We start from the raw sequence: 18,462 nt of genomic DNA on the forward strand, positions 1-18,462 counted from the left end.
AACTGAGCTGGGCTGAAACGTTGCAGGAAAGGCTTACGTGAGGTAAGACTACGTTAGACAAGGATTGTAGCCTATTAAGTTATAGTCTCTAGAAAGCATATTCTACTTTTATGTGTAACCTGTTTTTATTACCCTGGTTCACTTTTATAATTTAGTTTTCACTATAAAATAGATTAGAGTTCTGTTGGATACTCAGCTGAATCAAAGAAGCAGGTGTATTTATGTTAGAGTTGCAAACCTGGTAATTACCGAGTGTGTCCAGTGACAGGGGCTGGATGCATTAGGGGAATGCTCTTCAAGGATGGTCTTAGATTGGGACACACCTATTATTAAGCTGCAAAGAACTGGAAAACTGCCCCTTGTGTGAGGGGAATCTCTACCACTTCAAACCTGGTAGAGATGGTGTAGCCACTTCCTATACCACTGCACCCCCAATGTAAATAGGAGAAGGTGGGTGCACTTGGAACATGCTGAGGGTGGGAAGGGATTGCATGGGAGGGTCCAGCTTTAAGACACCTGAACCCCTGCTGGTATAAACTCTGTCTTATGCTGTCAGATGAAGTTACAATAGATTCCCTTGCTGCTCTAACTCCATCAGGGTCAAGTGCAAGGATCAGGAAACCCACAACTTGTCCAATTCAGCTAATACCATTCATTACATCTAAACTGTAGTTGGAGGTGCAGGACACTAGGAGCCAAAAACAGCAGTAGCAAATTAGTCTTTCTGGACAGAAAAAGGCCATCCATGAAAACTGAGCTATTCCCCCCCCAAATCCAACTCCTACAGGGCCCTAATTCTCCAATTAAAAAAATCCACACCCTGCCCAGATCCTCAAGCATCCATTAAGGGGGTCCTGAAGTCAGTGTGTGCATGCATCGCGCGCACACACTTAAAACTGTCTCACTCATTATGGTGCCAGTTTAAACTAACATGGTTTATTAAAATAATATAAATTCAATTTGCTTGATTAAAGCCACCCAACTAAAAATAAAAATATGGAACCAGAAAGCTGAAACTACCATGAGTAAAAGTGCTGAATATAATTTAAATCTGCAAACAACCTGCACTGGGGTTTTTTGGTGTGTGTATTTTTTTTCCACCTGCTTTCATTACTGGGTGGTCATAGACTCAGGACTTGTAGTAGGGGGTTTCCTCAGTCACTCTGGATTTCTATTTTCATTCACTTAAAAATGATGAATGGGAAGAAACATACCATTCTGCTTTTGCTAATATTTAATTACTAATCCAGACATTTATGCAATGTTTTAAGATAGAAGTTCCTGAAAGTATGGTACAGTCTACTGGCTAGATCTTCAGCTGGTATAAATTAGCATTGTACAATTGTTACTCCGATTTAACACCAGTTGATGATCTGGGCCTGATCATGTCACCCTTACATGAGTAGCCCTTTGTGGAGTGAGTATACCCATATCGGTAAGACAGTTTCTCAGGGTTCCCAGGACCAAGAGTCCCCATGTTACCCGCCTTCTCCTGCCTTTGGCAGGAGGGAATCTGTCTTGTGGTAGCTGGGTGTCAGCACCTGTACATTACCAGTCTTTCAAGGACTCTTTGATGACTCCCAGCTCCAACATCCTTTTTACCTCTGCCTTGATCTCCTCCCTTTTTGCTGCTGGAAACTGATAGGGCCTTAAAGTTACCTTTGCCCCAGGGTCTGTGATAATGTGGTGATATGCTTCGGTGGTCTGGCCTGGTTTGGTTGAAAACACGTCCTGGTATCAGTTGATCATCTCAGTTACCTCCTTCTTCTGGTTTGGTGTCAGATCAGTGGATATCCTGATCTGCTCCTGCATGTTATTTCCCTGGATCGGGGTCTCTTGGGCCACTACACATGCCTCTCGTTGGTGCCAAGGCTTTAAGAGGTTACTGTGATAAATTTGTTCTTGTTTCCGGTGTCCTGGCTGCCGCACCTTGTAGGTTACTTCCCCCACTGGTTCAACCACGTCATAGGGCCCCTGCCATTGGGCCAAAAGCTTGCTTTCTGCCGTGGGTACCAACACCATCACCCGATCCCCTGGCTGGAACTGTCAGACTTTTGCCTGGCGATTGTAATGGGTTCGCTGGGCCTCCTGCGTCTTTTCCAAATGTTCCCGTACAATAGGGGTGACCCGGGCTATCCGTTCTCGCATCTGCAACACATAGTCAATTATATTTCTCCCTTCACTGGGTTCCTCTTCCCAGATTTCTTTTGCAATATCTAATATGCCACAGGGGTGGCGTCCATATAATAATTCAAAGGGGGAAAACCCAGCTACCTCCCAGATTGCAAACATAAGGTAGGGTAGTAGGGTGTCCCAATCCTTCCCATCCCAACTTGCCACTTTCCTTATCATTGCCTTGAGGGTTCGGTTAAACCTTTCTACCAGCCCATCGGTCTGCGGATGATAGACTGAAGTTCTCAGGGTATGTATATGGAGCAGCGTACAGAGGTCCCTCATTAGCTTTGACATAAATGGGGTACCTTGGTCTGTTAATATCTCCTTTGGTAGCCCCACTCGGGCAAAGATCCCCACCAACTCTTTAGCTATCGTTTTAGAGGCCGTGTTCAGCAGGGAGATGGCTTCTGGGTAGCGAGTAGCATAATCCAGAATGACAAATATATATTGGTGGCCCCGGGCTGTCTTCTCTAGGGGTCCCGCTAGGTCCATGGCTATTCGCTCGAAGGGGACCTCTATGATGGGAAGGGGTACTAAAGGTGCCCTCAAGTGGGGACGGGGACTGTGCAGCTGACACTCCAGGCAGGACGCACAGTACCTCCACACTTCTTCATGTACTCCGGGCCAAAAGAATCATTGCAGGACCCGTGCCAGGGTCCTCTCTACCCCCAAATTCCCCCCAAAAAGAGGACTATGGGCCAGACTTAATACAGCATTCTGGTGTTTTTGAGGTACTAGGATCTGCTGTACCTTCCACCCCGTGCTGGTGCAACCCGGTATAAGAGATTCTTCTTCATTATGAAGTAAGGTCCTGGTCCCTGGGTTTTCCCTTCCACGGGGACCCCATCTATTTCGGTCACCTCTTTCCTAATGTTGTCATACCTTGGGTCTTCAGCCTGGTCCCGTCCAAAATTTCCTCTCCCGGGCTAATATGCCCAAGGTCTAGGGGGCCAGTCTCTGTTGCCTCTACTGATTCAGAGGCGTTCGGGTGTGGGTCAGACTCGGGTGCTTCTCCCTCCTGGGTGGCCTCCTTTTCAGCTGCTCGGGTCCACCTACCTACGAGAGCAACCCTCTGACTTTGGGCCAGTAGTCGGGTTTCCAAGGCCTTAGCTGCCCTTCTTTCCCTTTTTGTCTTCTACGCTGTCTGGGAGTGGAGAAGAAATTTGGGGATATTTCAGAGAAGGTTTGGGGTTGACAGTCTACTGTGGATGCCTCACTACTTTCAGGGCTTCCCCCTTTCTCCCATTCCCCTACTGGGAGTAAGTCTCCAAAGCCTGGGAAGTCCTTCCCTATGAGAACCGGGTATGGGAGTTTAGTGACTAGACCTGCTGCTACCTCAGTAGTGTTCCCCTGAATCTCGATTTTTACTGGGATGGTGGGGTAATAACCAACTGTCCCATGGACGCATGTTATCCCCGTATGCTTAGCCCACAGCAGCTGACTACGCTTCACGAGCTTCCCCGAGAGAAGTGTGATAGCACTCCCCGAATCAACCAGTGCTGTGGTCTCTACCTCATTTAGCTTCACGGGTCTGGTGTACATATGTGGGGTTAGTGAGACCCCCCACAAGGTGGATTAGGGAGCATGGGTCTGCCCAGTTCCCCAGGTTACACTGCACAGGCTCCTCGGCATTGGGACACTGCGCAGTTATGGGTCCCCACTCCCCACAGGCGTAACATCTGTATGGAGCCCTAGGCGTTCCCCGGTCTCTTGGTTTGGGCAGTCTAACATCACGATCCTCTTCCCCCTCAGTGCTCCGACTCTTTGTGGCTACTGGTGGGCCTTCAGCCCCTCTCTTTTTCCACCTGGGCTCTCCTGGTGGCGCAGTCACCCGAGCTCTAGGGCTTTGTGCTGCTAGTTTAACTCAGAGTGCCTCTTCCTTAACTGGTCGGGTCAGCTCCCTCGCCGTCCTTTGCCTTTCTACCAGCGCGACAACCTTGTCATAGGTGGCGGGTTCGTTCTGGCTTACCCAGGTGCAAAGGTCTGGGGGTAGTCCTCTCATGTACCGGTTGATGACAAGAACCTCTAGTTCTCCTCCAGACTCCGGGACTCAGTTCGTAACCACTTTAGTGCAAGATGGATGAGGTCATATAATTGGGAGTGTGGGGTTTTGTTTTCCTGGTACCTCCAGTCATGATATCACTGGGCCCGCACTGCGGTCATTACCCCTAGATCTGGCCAGGATCTCTGCTTTCAGCTGGGGGTAGTCTGCTGCAGCCTCTTCAGGCAAATCATAGTAGGCCTTCTGGGCCTCCCCACACAGGAATGGAGTGAGGATGCCAGACCGCTGTTCTCGGGGCCAAGCCTCCCGCAGGACTGTCCTCTCAAAGGCCAGGAGGTATGCCTCTACATCATCCTCCTGCGTCATTTTCTGCAGCCAATTGTTGGCCTGCATGATCTGCGTCCCATCATGGCCACGGTTCAGCTCTGTAAGGGCCTTTACCTGGTTTATCAGTTCCCATAACATAGCCTGGTCTTGAGCAGCCTAGTCCATCAGCTGGCGATTAGTCTCTTGCTGCAGCCGCACTGCCTCCTGTTGGGCGGCTGCCTGGACACGGGTAGCCTCCTGCTGGGCAGCTGTGGCTTGTATCAGTGCCCGCAGTACCTCCTCCATTGTGGTGAAAAAAAATAAATAGACCCTCTCCTTTTTTTTTTTCCTCCAAACACCCTCCTTCTTCCGCCATGCTGTGTACACCAAATCTCACTTCCGACACCATTCCTCCTCCTACCTTGGTGGGTCTTGTGCTTATTGGCAGATTTGCTCACCTTGGAGCTTAACGGGAGCCCTCAGCTTGGCCATTTTTCTGAACCCACAGTCCAGGTCGACTTCTCCTGTGTCTGACCAGGAGTTGGGAGGATTTGGGGGGAACCCGGGCCCGCCCTCTACTCTGGGTTCTAGCCCAGGGCCCTATGGAATGCAGCTGTCTAGAGTGTCTCCTGGAACAGCTGTGCGACAGCTACAACTCCCAGGGCTACCTCCCCATGGCCTCCTCCCAACACCTTCTTTATCCTCACTATAGGACCTTTCTGCTGGTGTCTGATAATGCTTGTACGCCTCAGTCCTCCAACAGGGTGAGCATTCTCACCCTCAGTTCTTAGTGCCTCTTGCTCCCAACTCCTCACATGCATGCCACAAACTGAAATGAGCTCCTTTTTAAAACCCAGGTGCCCTGATTAGCCTGCCTTAATGGATTCTAGCAGCTTCTAGATGGGCTGCAGGTGTTCTAATCAGCCTGTCTTAATTGTCTCCAGAAAGTTCCTGATTGTTCTGGAACCTTCCCTGTTAGGAGACGGAATCGTTTCTTTGCTCGCTCCTGAGCTATCTGCTTTCCTTTCTTTCCTGAAGCCCCCTGGCCCAGATTTTTCACACTTTTCCTTTTGCTTAGTTTCCCCCCCCGCGTTTGGGCCGGACGCTTTGTTTTTTTGGTTTTGTTTTCTCCCGCTTTTCTGAGCTGCGTCAGTGTGCTGGCCGGTCGCCAGCACCCCCCCCCCAGACGCCTGCTTTTGGACTTTGCTTTTTGCTTAATTGAAACCCCCAGAGGAGGGGGGGAGGACTGCCGACCCGCTACCTGGAGGGGGGAGTGGAAGCCCCCAGACCCAGCCGTTTTGCTGTCAGCTCGGAATTTCTTCTTATCTCTGCAACATTATCGGCCTGCCGGAAGCCTTGGTACAAAGCCAACAAAGCTGGAGAAGAAGATAGAAGACAGAGGAAATCGCCCAGGGAAGCTACAAATCATCGTGGAGGGGGCCGTAAGACTGAGTAATTTTTTGAATTATACTCTCGTGGGGGGGAGGTTGACTGTGGTTTAGTTGCGTTTGTGGCAGCACAGGGGGTGTGGCACGGAGCTGCCCCCCGATCCATCGGTGCCCCCCCCAACATTATTACAACTGTCACGGCCCCCCCGCCGTCCGTCCCTGCTGGCAACCTGCCATCTGCCTTCGGATCCAGCTGTTTGCTTTGAACTTTGCCTTTCGGACCAGACATAACAGCCGACCAAATGAGACTCCTTGGACAAACGTGTGTGGGTCCACCCCCCCCCCCCACGGACTGTTTACCCCACAGCTTGCCCCTATCACCGGACCCCGATTTCTGTTTTTCCCCCCTTCCAGTCCAACCCATTTGGCACCACCACCACCCCCCCCGCCTGCAGCCCAGCAGGGAGGAGCGGTTAATCTGCTTCCCCCCACCCTCCTTCTGGTGTCTCCCCGTCTCCCCCTGCTCACAATGGTGGGGAATGAGAGGGGCGAGGCCCCTCTAACAATATCAGTTGTCCCTCCCCCACCTACCCCCCTGCCCAACCCCCAAGCCCCCCCCCCCACTACTGTCTAAACACCTGCCACTGCCCCCGCTGGGGCACCGGCAGCAGGAGGCACCGGGGTGAGTACTGCTGCTGCTACATCCACCACCACCCCAGATTCTAGGAAACCCCCCCCAGTTGGCCGGAAAGGCTAGGATGGGAAGAAAGGAAAGGGCCCTGCTAAAACCATTAGGCCCTCCAGGGCAGGGGCTGCCCCCACCGCTGTGGCCTCGTCATCGACCATGGCGTCCCTCCCTGCTGTTCCCTCCACCAGGTCTGCGAACGTCCCTCCCCTGGCCCCCAGGACGTATGCCCGGGCGGTGGCAGGCTCCCCCCTGCCTGCCGCCTCGTCATCTCGCCCATCCACTGCCTCCGCTACCATCACCAGCGGCCGGGGCCCCTTCCCCACCTTGACCAGGAGGCATGGTGTCCGTTGCCTTCTGGTGCCCGTCTCGCCCCACGTGGAGACATACGTGCAGGCATTGGCGAAGGTGGTAGGACCCACGGCTATTGTGGCAGCCTCCAAAATGTATGGGAAGGTCGTTTTTTTCTTAGCTTCGGAGGCTGCTGCCTCGTCCTCACCTCCGTTCCTCCCTTTTTACCCAATGCTGCCCTGTTACCCGCTCTCTCCACCCTGGGGAAACTTGTCTCTGTCATCAGCCCTCTCCCGTTTGGGCTGCAAGGACCCCACCTTCCGTCACATCCTTTCGTTCTGCCGGCATGTGCAGCTTCTACCGCCGGCGGCGGCGCGTGACGGAGAGGCGCTCGAGGGGTCCTTCCTAGTCCCCTACCAAGGAGCCCGCTATCAGGTCTTTTACTCCACCAGAGAGGCCCGGTGCTACCTCTGCCGCTCAGCGGGGCATGTCTGCAGAGACTGCCCTTTGGCCCAGGGGGGAGGGGTACCTGAGACCCCCGAGACCCGGCAGGACATCGGCCCCGTCGTTGCCGATGCCCCTGGCCGCCTGGCACCTGAAACCAATCCTCTTCCTATTCGACCCACCGCTGCTCCCGTCCGGGCCCAAGAAACACCTTCCCTACAACGCCCAGGCGAGCAAGGGAGTCCCACCCTTGCTATTACCAATCCGGCAGAGCCTATGGAGGAGGGTGTGGCAAAGATATTACCGGGTATAGGAGAGGGCCTGCCCAAAGGAGAACCCCCCGCCCCTCATGCTGCCTCACCGTTACCCCCCCGAACCTCTGAACCATCGCCTCCACCCCCCGACACGACCCCTGCTAACCAACCCCCAGACGACGCTATGGAGGGCTGGACCCTAGTCCAGGGGAAGCGAGGCAAGCGGAAGGCTCGAGCTCCGCTGCACCCATCCGATATGGAAGCCCCCTGGAAGACCAGGAAGGGAGGCACTGATATCGAGCCCTCCGCTGCGACCACAAGTGAGATCCATCTGCTGGTGTCGGGAGGGGAAGACAGACTGGCTTTGGAGGGCAGAACCCCCCCTCCACGGGAGACCCTCCCCTCCGAGACCCCTGAGGACGCCCCTTCTGCCCGGATATCATCCAAACCCCCCGCGAACCCCGAGGCGACCGCTGAGGCGGGCCCTAGAGGAGAGGCCCCCGGGGTAGCAGGCGTTGGTCTCTCCTCCGTGTACGCGGAGATTGAGGCCCTAGATTTGACCCCGGTCACCCAGGGAGAGGATGATCTACTCCCGACTGGCCTCGAGCTGGGCAACCTCACCCCAGCCCCCCTTTCCCCATGCTCCCTCCCCCTGATTGCCTTCCCGGGCGAGCACCCTGCAGAAGGTGGTCCACCACCTGATGCCATGGCCGCCAAGACCACCACGGAGCCAGCACCTAGCATTACTGGGAGCCCCCTCCCTTACCCCTTAACCCTCGACTCTGCTCAGGAGGCACCTTCCCTCAGCTGCTTGCCTCCTGAATCCCAGAGCCTTACCTCTGCCCCTGCCCCCTCCCCTGCCCCCGCCCAGTTTACTCCCTCCTGCAATGCTATTGCTGCCCCTGGGGTCGTTTTTTTTCCGCCTTTTGCAGATTCCCCCCAGGGAGCAGTCTTTGCACTTTCCAGTCGCGACCCATTAGGAGTTGCAATTTTTCCCCCGCCATCCCCTTCCACCCCAAGGCATAAAATGGATTTAATAACCCCAGCCTGTCAGACGCCCCGTCGGTGGTCCGCACCCTGCCTACCCACCTTAGCGGACCACGAGGCTGTATTAAGAGCCCCACCGGGGAATACCCCGGGAACTGTAACCCCACCCCCCCATGAGCTGCGGCATGCACTACGGAAGTTCTTAGAACACACCCGTGGTGCCCGCAATAGGGTACAGCTGGCTCTTCAGCTCTGGGGGGACTTTGATCAAATTTTTCAGGCCACAAGGGCTCTTATAAAGGAGGGCAGAGGGCAAGGCAGGCGCGGCGCTGCGGCCTACGAGTGGGCCCGCGGCTTCCGAAGCGATCTACTCATCTACAGGATGGGTCACGGATTGCTGCGCAACCCGCCGGGGGCCACGAACACCCCCGCCACTGAGAAACCCCCACCCCCCCAGCCCTCCGCATGATGCCTCTTATTATTGCAACCTTGAATACCAGGGGTTGTAGGATGGCTCTCCGCAGGTCCCAGGTGCTCTCTTACCTTCGGGAAGGGGGGTACTCTGTAGTTTTCCTGCAGGAGACCCATACGGACCCGACCGTTGAGGACAGGTGGCGGCTGGAGTGGGGGGACGGGGTCTACTTTAGCCACTTCATGACTTGGCAAGCTGGAGTGGCGACCCTGTTCTTCCCCCACCCTACGGCCCGAGGTGCTAGGGGTCACTGAGGCCGTGCCGGGCCACCTGCTGCACCTTCGAGTCCGTATGGAGGGGCTCGTGGTCAACCTTGTTAACATCTATGCCCCGCAAACGAGCCCAAAGCGGCCACAATTCTATCAGCGGGTGTCCGACTTTCTCGGCACCCTAGATTTGCACGAGTGCCTGGTCCTGGGAGGGGACTTTAACACCACCCTCGAGGAACAGGGCTGCTCAGGGGCCGAGCCGAGCCCAGCCGCCGCGAACATTCTCCGAGGAATAGTCGAACATCACTCCCTAGTGGACGTCTGGCGTGACCATCACCCAGATGACACTTCCACGTTCACTTTTGTCCGGGTGGAGGCCCATCGGTCACACCACTCTCGGTTGGACCGTATTTACTTATCCCGTTTCCATCTTTCACAGGCCCACTCCTCCACCGTTCGGCTGGCCCCATTCTCCGACCATCATTTAGCCACCATAACAGTCTCCCTCCGTGCAGAGAGACCGGGGCCGGCCTATTGGCACTTTAACAACAGCCTGTTGGAGGACGAGAGCTTCGTGACGTCCTTTCGGGAGTTTTGGCTGGCCTGGCGAGAGCAGTGGCGTGCCTTTCCCTCGGTGCGGCGATGGTGGGATCTAGGGAAGGTCCGCGCCAAGCTCTTCTGCCGTGACTACACTCGGGGCACCAGCCGACGGAGAAATGCGGCGATAGAGCAGTTGGAACGGGAGGTCTTAGAGATGGAGAGGCGCCTGGCCGCCAACCCCGAGGACCCGTCCCTCTGTGGAGCGTGTCGGGAGAAGCGGGAGGAGCTCCAGGCCCTCGAGGACCACCGGGCCCGAGGTGCCTTCGTTCGGTCCCGCATCCGCCTGCTTCGGGAGATGGACCGCGGCTCCTGCTTCTTCTATGCCCTGGAGAAAACGAGGGGGGCCAAGAAACACGTTACCTGCCTTCTAGCGGAAGACGGCACCCCCCTCACAGATCCGGAGGAGATGTGTGGGAGGGCCCATGACTTCTACACAAGCCTTTTCTCCCCGGATCCGACCGATCCTAACACTTGCAGAGTGCTCTGGGAGGAACTCCCCACAGTCAGCGTGGGCGACCGAGACCAGCTAGAGCTGCCTCTCACCCTGGCCGAGTTCTCGGAAGCCCTCCGTCGCATGCCCACCAATAAATCTCCGGGCATGGACGGGCTGACCGTGGAGTTTTACCGCGCGTTCTGGGACGTCCTCGGCCCAGACCTAGTCACCGTCTGGGCCGAGTCTTTGCAGAGCAGGGTCCTCCCTCTTTTGTGCATGTGAGCGGTGCTCGCCTTATTGCCAAAGAAGGGGGACCTCCACGATTTATGAAATTGGTGTCCTGTCTCGCTCCTCAGCATGGACTACAAAGTTCTGGCAAAAGCAATCTCGCTGCGGCTAGGGTCCGTGATGGCGGACGTGGTCCACCCAGACCAGACCTACACTGTCCCGGGCCGCAGCATCTTTGAAAACCTATATCTGGTCTGGGACCTTTTGGAACTCGGGCAGAGAGATGGTCTGTCGTTCGCCCTCCTGTCTCTTGATCAGGAGAAGGCGTTCGATAGAGTAGACCATGGGTACCTCCTGAGCACTCTGCAGGCGTTTGGATTCGGACCTCAGTTTGAGAGTTTTCTCCGGGTGCTGTATGCCTCCGCGGAGTGTTTGGTTAGGCTCAGCTGGACCCTGACCGAACCGGTCAGCTTCGGGTGAGGAGTGCGGCAGGGGTGCCCCCTCTCGGGCCAGCTGTACGCTCTGGTGATCGAGCCTTTCCTCTGTCTCCTCCGCAGGAGGTTGACAGGGTTGGTGCTGCGGGAGCCGGAGCTGCGGCTGGTCCTGTCGGCGTACGCCGATGACGTACTCCTCGTGGTCCAGGACCTGGGCGACTTGGCGCGAGTGGAGGCATGCCAGGCCATCTATTCGGCAGCCTCCTCCGCCCGAGTCAACTGGGTCAAGAGCTCTGGCTTGGAGGTGGGGGACTGGCGGCAGGTAAGCTCCCTCCCACCCGCGCTTCAGACCATCCGGTGGAGTGCGGGTCCACTGCTCTATCTCGGCGTTTACCTTTCCGCCACGCACCCTTCCCTGCCGGAGAACTGGCAAAATTTAGAGGGCGGGGTGATAGAGCGGATCCGGAAATGGACGAGGCTACTCCGATGTGTCTCCCTCCGAGGGAGAGGACTGGTGCCTAACCAACTAGTCCTGTCCACGCTCTGGTACCGGCTCAACACCTGGCCCCGGCCCCGGGTTTCCTGACCCACCTCCGGAGATTGATTCTAGAGTTCTTTTGGTCAGGAATGCACTGGGCCCCTGTTGGAGTTCTTCATTTACCCCTGAAGGAAGGAGGGCAGGGCCTGAAGTGTCTGTATACTCAGGTCCGCGTTTTCAGCCTCCAGGCCCTGCAGAGGCTCCTTTATAGTGCAGGTAGTTTGACGTGGAGCATATTGGCGCATGCCTTCCTGCGCCGCTTCCAAGGGCTCCGATACGACCGGCAGCTCTTTTATCTTTGTCCGAGAGGTTTTCCGCGAGACCTCTCCGCGCTGCCTGTCTTCTACCAGGACCACCTCCGGACCTGGAAACTGTTTCTAATGATCAGGTCCGTGGCGGCCACCGTGGGAGCAGATCTGCTCACGGAGCCCCTGCTACACAACCCCCAGCTTCGCGTGCAGGTGGCGGAGTCCCCCTCGGTGCGCCAAAGGTTGGTCCTGGCAGAAGTCACAAGAGTCGGAGACCTCCTGGACTACGACCGGGGAGAGTGGCTGGATCCCCTAGCACTCGCTCAGCGCATGGGGCTCTCCAGACCTCGTACTCCCTGGCGCGTACTTCAGGAGGTGAAGGCCGCTTTGCCACCCATTGCTCGGGTTTACCTCAACCAGGTGCTGCACGAGGGCACACACTGCTCACCCTCCACCTCAGGCCTGCCGCACCTTTTCATTGGGCCTCTGCCCCATCGACCGAACCGACCCCCCCCACCCCTTCACCGTGAGCCGGCTGCACAAGCTGCAGCCGGTCTGCTTCCAGACGGCGCCAAGGAAACATCTATACACACTCGTGCTCCACACCCTTCATGCCCTCACCCTCATGTCCTGCCCTGATACAAAATGGTGGGACCTTCTGCCACCTTTGGAGGGTGAGGAGCCCCGGTGGGCCAGCCTATATTCCACCTTGGTCCCGAGGCCCACTGGGGATATCAGTTGGCGGCTCCTTCATGGAGCCGTGAGCACGGGCATGTACTTGGCTCGGTTCACCCCTATCCCAGATACCTGCCCCTTTTGCGGCGTGAGGGAAACCCTGGCACACACATATTTGGAGTGTGCCAGGCTGCAGCCCCTATTCCGGCTCCTCACCAATATTTTATTATGTTTTTGGTTGCACTTTTCCCCTCACTTTCTTATTTATGCACTCCCTATCCGCGGCCCCACAAAGTCACGGGATTTCCTGGTCAACCTCCTCCTGGTCCTAGCTAAAATGGCCATCTATAAAACCAGAGCGAGGAGGTTGGCTGATGGAGTCTCCTGTGACTGTGGGGCCTATTTCAGATCTTCGGTTCACATATCCAGGCAGAGTTCCTCTGGGCAGTGTCCACTGACTCCCTTGATGCCTTTGAGGAACAGTGGGTGCTGTCCGGGGTTCTCTGCTCGGTGTCCCCGTCCGGTTCCCTTCATTTGACCCTTTGACCACACTCCTGTCCCTGTTATTTCATTAGTTATCCCCCATATTTATTTGTGTCCAGGTCCTGTGGATCCCCCTCTAAGGCCGGGGGGGGATCCTTTAGCAGTGGGAGGGCTTTGCCCACCCACGTCCCGGATCCCAATAGGATTACTCTCCTGTAGCCATCTGGCCCGACCCTGTCACAATACTGAAATACTATATGCTGGAACAGGTACTGCAACGTCTATAGGTTTTATATCTTGCTTGATTAATTTATATTTAGTTTTATTTACATTTAATACAGTTTGAGAGATGAATGACAGTGTAATAATGGCTAACATGAAAGTAACTGGATTTTGATACCAAACACCACTTTCAAAAACATTTATTACTTGGAGATTCTGGTTATGATTGATGGCTGGATGCAGTTTTGCCTTGCTTTTCTGAGAATCTGCTTTCCCCATTTTTTCTTTAAAACAAAAAAATCACAATTGTTTCAATATATTCTATTCAAGCTTTTTCAGTTCAGCGTACATCTTTAGTGGAAAACTGGCAGACAACTGAGGAGTGTTAAAGTATCACTTTGCAACTTTGTGTATACTACTTCATTTTGCTACCATTACTTAGTTTACTCCTCAGAGAATTCTACCCCACAAACACGTGCAGCATTCATGTCTAGTGCAGAATTCCCCCCCCCCGCCCTGCAGAAAATACATTCTGCCCAAAAACTTGCTGCAGTTCTGCCTTTTGCACAACCAAAGGTGCTGTGGTAGCAGAACAGCTGGCTGACTAGCAGTAACTGCAGCCTGCCCGTGGAGCCAGGTTTGGAGGAAGAGTGGGGCTGCTGGAAGGGGTTACAGACTGGGGTTCAGAAGGACTTTTGGGGGTGGGACAGACTGGGGCACAGGCTCAGGAGCTAATGGGGTGACAGCACTGCGTCAGGGGCTGAATGTGAGGGGGCTCCAGAGCCATACAGGGACGGGGGGCAGTATATGGGATGTCATATCCATTTCAATATTAGGCCACCTCTCTTCTTTCTGGCCTGATGTAAAAATTATGCAAAACTTGGACCTGGTTGGGGGTGAGGGAGGGAGAAATGTTGTTTTAAAATATATGGAGAAGTTGTAGAGCACCGTTTTAGTAAATGGTCTGCCTGGAACACCAGCACACTACACTATATACCACCCTCCAGTGCTTTCTGGAGTTTCCATAAATTTTACTTAGACAAAGGTAATAAAAGTAACCAAATCCTGGGTCACTTACTCCCACTGAGGAGGAATTTGTAAGAACTGAATAAAAGTAGAGTAAGGGCCTCTGAATTTGGCCGAGAGTGTATACAAGAATGGCAGTGTGAAAGCACAGTTCAGTATCTGATGGGGTGGGGGGGGAAAAGAAATCAAGGCTTAAGTGCAGAATTGGGTTGATCAAAACCTTAATGCTTGTGACCAAGGTGAAAGAGAAGTGGTGTATTTCTTAATCCCACTTCATATCCTACCTTCTGAAACAATTGCATCAAGATCAAATTGGTTGAGTGCACGTTTCTTTGGACATATGGTGAAAGAAAATAATGCCCATGACATCAGATGCATAGGAACTCTCTACTTCCGTTGTTTTACACATTTATAGCTAATGCAGAGACTTAAATGTGAAATTAGCGGGACAATGAATTTGTGACTCTCCCTGTGGGACCTAGGGTTCAAAAAATAATAAAGAGATTACACTCCTTCAGAATATGTATCTTTTTCAGCTTTGATAATTATGTGGATAATCTTTCATATAAGTAATCCAAGTATAAACAAAGCTGGTTGTTAGAAATAAAGGTGTTAGTATAAAAACTAAATAAAAATATTTTGTGTAAAACACCATGCATGCAAGAAAATGGAAATTGCTGATCTGAAATATGAAAGAAAGTTGTAGTGTTGATTGCTACATGCCATGTAGCATGATTATCAGTGAAAGGAAAGGCAAATGAGAGGTCTTTGTCCATGGCATGTCATCCATAGGACTTCTCGGATATGCTCAGTATATACCACATGATGTTGCTTTTTAGAGGTGAATGAAGGGTAATCTAATCTCCCTGTGACAGTAAACAGGGATTCACTTAGGATGGTGGGACAGGGTCAAATTAGGGATTTTATGACCTTATTTTGATGCAGCATTTGATAAATCTGAGAACGACTAATCATGTAGTAATATAGAAGATTATCTACTGGGACCTTGGTTTGTCAGCCTTTGTTTACACTTTGGATAATACAGTATTCACATTTGCTGAGAAGGACAGCTCTGGTGGAAGGGATAATAAGAAAACAATTTGGGGTAGCTATAAAAAGGGAAAAACAAGGTATATTGTACATGGGAGAACCTATGGAAGAAACTCTAGATAAGGGCAAAACTGGGTGAGGATAGTAGAGCTGGGAGGGAAATGACTTCTTTTCCATAAGAAAAATTGTTTTGTTTTGTTTTTTTAAATTTTCCTCCTCCTCAATTGGGACACAGTCAAAATCTCAAATTTTGTGAGCTGGAAAGCTAAAAAATAAATTTATGATTGTGCCAAATGAAACATTTCATTTTGATGTCAACCTTTTACATTTTATTTTACCATAAAATTAGCTTAAAACTGTAAACAGGTTGTTTCGACCTAAATAAATGGAACTTTTTAGTTTAGAAAATGTCAAAAGGGACATCTTGACAATTTCAAAACTTAAAAAAAACCCTCAAAATGGGAAATGTGTTGCAATAATCTCTTTCTTACAAAGAGTTTCAGTTTTAATAGGCATTTTCTGACACAGATTTTATCCAAACGTGACCATGCTTTACAGGGTCCAAGACAAACATCAGGGCAGATTTGAGTAAGGTGCAAAGTCCTCTGCATTTATTGAGGCAGTTTCCCACACCTCATCTTTGGGAAAGGGTTCTACACAACAGGCTTGTTAGGCCTCTCAGGCCTGTCCCAGACAGCACAGATACACCAATAGTCCTTGGGCCCCCCAGGCTGTCTTAGACAGCCCAAAAAGCTGTTTTGGGGACTATTTCGTTGCTTTGCTCAAAAAAAACTCCAAAACAAAAAACTCACTCAATAGTCCTGGTGCAGGCCAACCTTCTTCCAGAGGGTTCTAGCAGTCATCAATTTCTGGGCTAGTCTTTTCTTCAAGGAGCAAAGGAGAGGAGGTCTGTTTTCCTCCCTAATCAGCCAGCTATTGAGCTGTCATCCTCCCCTTTTAACTGCCCCTTCATTACCTGACAGTAAGTGCAGGTGTAGCGGGACAGGGCTGAATGGGCCCACAGCAGCTCATTAACTGTTGCTGGCTCAGTGTATACTCCATCATACTGAAAAAATCTGGACAAGTTCGAGAGAATACTGACCATGCTGGCCTCTGCTAATGTGCATTTAAAGATAAGAAGCCACATCTGTAGCAACTGAATAAACAAACAAAAGTGCATAAACATGAATATAAACCCCAGTCTTAATAATTTACAGAGACACTCTGAAAACTTTTTTCTTTTGCACTGTTTTTTGTTTAATAGCTCCAAATTGGATACTTCTGTTGTTGTGTATACTTTGTCCTGTTTCCCATCTCCCCACCCCGCAAACTGTGAAGGAAATAATTGTAAACCTTCAAAATACTAGCAGATGAATAAATGCTGCGTGACAATGAAATTATATGTTCATAGGGGAGAAGGGGAAGTGGGGACATCAAAAAGAGTTGCAAAGTGTTCTGAGTTCATCATTTCACATAAAATATAAATCTTTTTGGTTATGCCTTAAAAACAAGTTATAGTACAGCTTTGTGTCAGCAGTACTAGAGTTAAGTACCTGCCAGGGCTTTCCCTTTAACATCATTGGATCCTCACATTTTCAGTATAATACCTCAGCTGTTTCAAATTCATTGCCTAAATCTTAGTATACAAGTTTATGAGCCTGGATGCAGTTTTCTGTTTTTTGTTTAAAAAATTGATTTGTCCTGTTCGTTGACTGGCTGAATGGCCAAAAAATGTGAAACTTTCAATATTTCAGTGACTGTTTCCAAGCTGTAGAGCAATAATGTCCTAGTTTAAATATATAATATAAAATTTGGCCAGGAACTAGTCAATACAGTAGAACCTCAGAGTTATGAACACCCAAGTTACAAACTGACCGGTCAACATACACATCATTTGGCACCACAAGTACGCAAACAGGCAGCAGCAAAGCAAAAAAATAAAAAAGTAGTACAGTACTGTGTTAAACGTAAACTGCTAAAAAAATTGACATAAGGAAACTTTCTATGCTTGTTTCATTTAAATTAAGACGGTTAAAAGCAGCATTTTTTCTTCTGCATAGTAAAGTTTCAAAGCTGTATAAAATCAATGTTCATCTGTAAACTTTTGAAAGAACACCCATAACATTTTGTTCAGAGTTATGAACAACCTCCATTCTTGAGGTGTTCGGAAATCTGAGGGTCTGCTGTAGTTTGAACTATGCACCTTCTGCAAAAGTATTTTAAGGCAACCAAAGACACTATTTTTTAACATGCCTGATTAAGGAACTGTGTACACATTGTTGGAAAGTTCATTATCCTTCAGCAATATTGATAACTAAATTGAAAGCAGGGCTGTTTGAAAGGTCCATATAAGCCGACATAGGTTTCAGAAAGGTTCCTGACTCTGGGTCGACGGCATTTGTACAGCCCTGCATTTCACACTCATCTCACTTTCAGTGACTCCCCAGGACTTGTCCCCTCATTGTGCTAGGGCCCACTAACTTATTTCACCATTCCACCAGCACAGTCTTCAGGATCAATCCTCAATTCCTATGGGATCTTTGGGGAATAGGGTGCATCTGCCTATCCTCTCACCAAATAAAGCATCAGGATTGGGGAAACACTTCAGAGCATAGGCGCCAATGCCATGGGTGGTCTGGGGCTGGAGCACCCATGGAAAAAAAATAGTGGGTGCTTTGCACCCACCAGCAAAAGTTGCTTGGTGGCTGGGGATGTGCTTTGGGGAGGGCAGAGAGCAGCAGGTGGGTGATGCCTTGGGGAGGGGTTTGAGCGGGGCAGGAAGAGACAGAGCAAGGGCGGGACCTTGGCAGAGGGGGCAGAGAAGGGCGAGAAAAGGCAGAGGGGGTGGAGTCTTGGGGTGAAGCATCCCCGGGAAAAAAGAAAACTTAGTGCCTATGCTTCGGAGTGTTCCTTAGCTAGTGTACGCTATATCTGCAGCCAGCTCAGTAGAGCTGGGTGCAGCAGAAGAGAGACATGCTTCCCTTTTCCCACTGACCTAATGGTGGAAGGGCCAAGAGAGGGCAAAAGGCAGCCACTTCAGCCCCAGGAGAAGCCCAACGGAAGAGGGATTCCCCTGAGCAAATATAAGAAGAGGGTTTCTCAGGGCATGGAACAAATAGTGTCTGGGCCTGCCAGGCAAACGTGCTTAAAATTTCGGGTGTACGCTTCTGAGAAGGGACTGTGTAGATGCCAACTCCTGGGACCAAGCTCCATTTGACATAGTCATTGTACTAGTCATCCAACAGCTCCACTAACTGGTATCCTTAACTTGCTGCTTTTTGCTTTATGCTTCTCCAGCGTGTGTGTTAGGGA

The sequence above is a fragment of the Natator depressus genome, chromosome 2 (genome assembly GCF_965152275.1).
Source record: "Natator depressus isolate rNatDep1 chromosome 2, rNatDep2.hap1, whole genome shotgun sequence".
In the NCBI taxonomy this organism is placed as follows: Eukaryota; Metazoa; Chordata; order Testudines; family Cheloniidae; genus Natator; species Natator depressus.